The sequence below is a fragment of the Pollicipes pollicipes genome, unplaced genomic scaffold, assembly GCF_011947565.3.
Source record: "Pollicipes pollicipes isolate AB1234 unplaced genomic scaffold, Ppol_2.1 Scaffold_2555;HRSCAF=2994_pilon_pilon_pilon, whole genome shotgun sequence".
Classification (NCBI taxonomy): Eukaryota; Metazoa; Arthropoda; class Thecostraca; order Pollicipedomorpha; family Pollicipedidae; genus Pollicipes; species Pollicipes pollicipes.
The window spans coordinates 29,728,569-29,731,535 of record NW_023596136.1 but is presented as its reverse complement, the minus strand read 5'-3'; positions in this window follow the sequence as shown (position 1 = coordinate 29,731,535).

The following is a 2,967-nucleotide window of genomic DNA, read 5'->3' as shown; positions in this document are numbered from 1 at the left end:
AGCGTGTTCTGAAATGTGCAGTCCTCCATGAATGACAGACCTGAAGCGTACGCGGCACGTGCCAGGCCATCACAGCGTTAGCCGAGCTCCCACACCGGCCCCGGCCAGCATGGGCGAACGGTGACCCCCGTCCGACCGCTTCTGTCCAGGATCGTGCGCTGGCGTCCAGCGCCGACGTTGTAGCCGGGCCTCGTGTCCTCGTCCTGCGACGCCTCACCCCGGAGCGTGAGGGCCGCTACACATGCTCGGCCAGCAACTCCGTCGGCAGCGCCACCAGCAGCGCCGTCGAGCTGCGCATGCGCTGTGAGCGTCGGGCAGGCTTGGCGGGCGTGGCGGCTACGCGTCCGCAAAATCTCGGGATCAGTTCCACCGGCAAATGAGTCATATCACATATTTCAAGACGCGTAAATGTCTTGACTAGGCCGTGGACGTCTGCGCGATAGCCGTCTGCACTGGAGAGTCGCTGCCGTTTGGATGGCATATTGTAGACCAGCTCCGGCAAACTCTGCTTTTTTAGTGCTCTTATTTGCGCGTCGGCATGCTTGAATATAAAAAGCATGGGGATGCACCACTTCCCTCATTGTTTCGGAGGTTAACACGTTTCTTTCTGGGCTATCACCATGATGGGCGCCCTAAGCAATGTCCTGAGCTAGTGCCTGTTACGCGTGTCCGTTGACGAGGTGTCGGTCTGGCCGACCGGCGCTCCACGCGCGCCGCCGACTCTCCTGCAGACGCGCCCCTCTGCCGCACGTCGGCCACCGCCCAGCTCCACACACCGCTGCACCGGGCCGCGTTCGTCAGCTGCCGCGTGCGGGCCCGGCCCAGGCCGACGGCCTTCCAGTGGCTCTTCCAGCCGGAGCAGGGCGCCGGCCGGCTGCTGGCCCGCTCCACCCACTCGGACCAGGGTGAGGTCGCCGCCGGCCAGAAGACCGGTCCAGGGTGGCCACGGGATGTATCAGACCGCCAGCCACGGTGCCACATGTGCCGTTGGCAGTCTCGGGGCATTGTTGCCGCGATCTGCTGGCTTTGTCAGGTCCTCACAACCCGTGCTGGGTGGTAGACATGAACCATTTGCGGCAGGCAGACAGATGCTGATGAACCGATGTCGAGGCTACATCAGTTGGTGATGCCAGTGCAGACATCCTGTACATTGATGAGCTGAGGTCAGGCATGCTTTGCATAAAACCTGGCAATTCGTAGGACAGAGCAGCGTACTGCGTTGGACGCCCACATCGAAGAGCGACTACGGGAGGCTGCTGTGCCGGGCCACCAACGAGATGGGAAAACAAAAACAGCCGTGCGTCTCCCAGATAGTCCCACCAGGTGAGACGCGGGGGTCTAGCGGGAGCCTCTGTCTTTAAGAGGGACACTTGAGAGCGTCTGTCTTTAAGAGGGAGACTTAAGAGAGATGTTTTGTATCTTCAAACCATTTAGCACAGCTTTCAGTGCCTTCCTGAATCGTGCGCTACGAGACGAATACTGAAACGAGTTATGTCGAACCACCATGAATACCGTAAGTCTGGTCGTTTGTTGATCTGGTCTGGTCTTCTGCGTTTGATCTCTTACACCGCGGTTCTTTGAGCCGTGATGCCTCACGTCAGTTGTCATGCTGGAGGCAGTATGGCATGCATAGGTTGTCCCCAGAGCCAAGGACATCAGATTGCATATCATGCAGTACATATGCATATTCATGCTATCGTCTGTTTATCTACATGCACAATGAGCCCTGTCTCTATCTATCTCTTCTATCTCTCTCTCTCTCTCTCTATCTCCTGTCTCTCTCTCCCTTCTCTCTCTCTCTCTCTCTCTCTCTCTCTCTCTCTCTCTCCTGACATGGCGGTGATCACTTATCACGGGAACCTCATACACCAGCCCTTTTTAAAAGTCTGTCTGTCGTTTCAAGTCGCGCCGGAAAACCCAACAACTGCACCGTCACCTGTCAGAGGCTGTCATCACCTGTGCGGCGCCACACGGCGGCTGCGACCGACGTACAGTCTCTGGCTGTACGGCCCTGACGACCGGCGGGTGGCCGAGTGGACGCGGCACCGGCCCCACTTCCCGTACGTCAGGGTATTGGGATGCGCTCCAGTGCAGTCCGCTCCCCTCAGGTGGCTCACGAGCCGACATGGGGCCGACCGCGTCGGCCACAGCACGCTGCACATGCGACGGACGACACCGTGCTCCCTCCACACGCTGCGCCTACCGCTCCTGCCGAGTGACTGCTTGGCATTGAAGTATGTTATGCTATCTTAAATTATTCGGCTCAGGTATAAGTGCAGGTAGATCACGCTGATGGGCCAAGGAAGTGCTTGACGCTGTCGTAAAGTGATGTGGGCTGTCCACCGTTGGTGCACAGTGGCGGCCATCCGACGGCGTTGTGTTGCAGTGTGCCCATACAGAACCTGTCCGGCGGGGAGCATTGGGCGGAGGTGCGCGCACAGAGCACGGCCGGCGCCAGCCGTCCGGCCGTGCTCCGCCTCCACCTGCAGCCGGGTGCTGACGCTGGCGCCGGAAGCAGCGGCAGCGCCGGTATGTACCGCCACCTGACGGCTGCAACCGTGAACGAGGTCGGCACGCGCCGCCTCGCGCCGCCCGCTGCCGCCGGCGCGAACTGATCGGCCTCTTGTCAAATCATGGGAGGGCCAGCAAAGAACGCAGCGCTGCCTGTGGCTTTGAAATGGTCTTTGGTAACGGGGTCTGTCGCCCTTCGTCGGGGCATAAGTCACGCGATGAAAAAGGGGCATCAGGACGAGCTTGGTTTGCTTGATTTGCTTTATGGTTCGCGAGCTCTTGCATCTTCAAATATGGAGTCCACGGCAGTTCATGGCATCGAGCCTTTCCTGCAACGCGCTCAGGGCACAGGCATGCGGCGTAAAAATCCATAGGCTTAACCACAGCCGTGACTTGTAACTGTCATTCTTGTCTTGCGTAGTCAGTCTTTAATCAATTTGTCTTCAAAAAGCACTA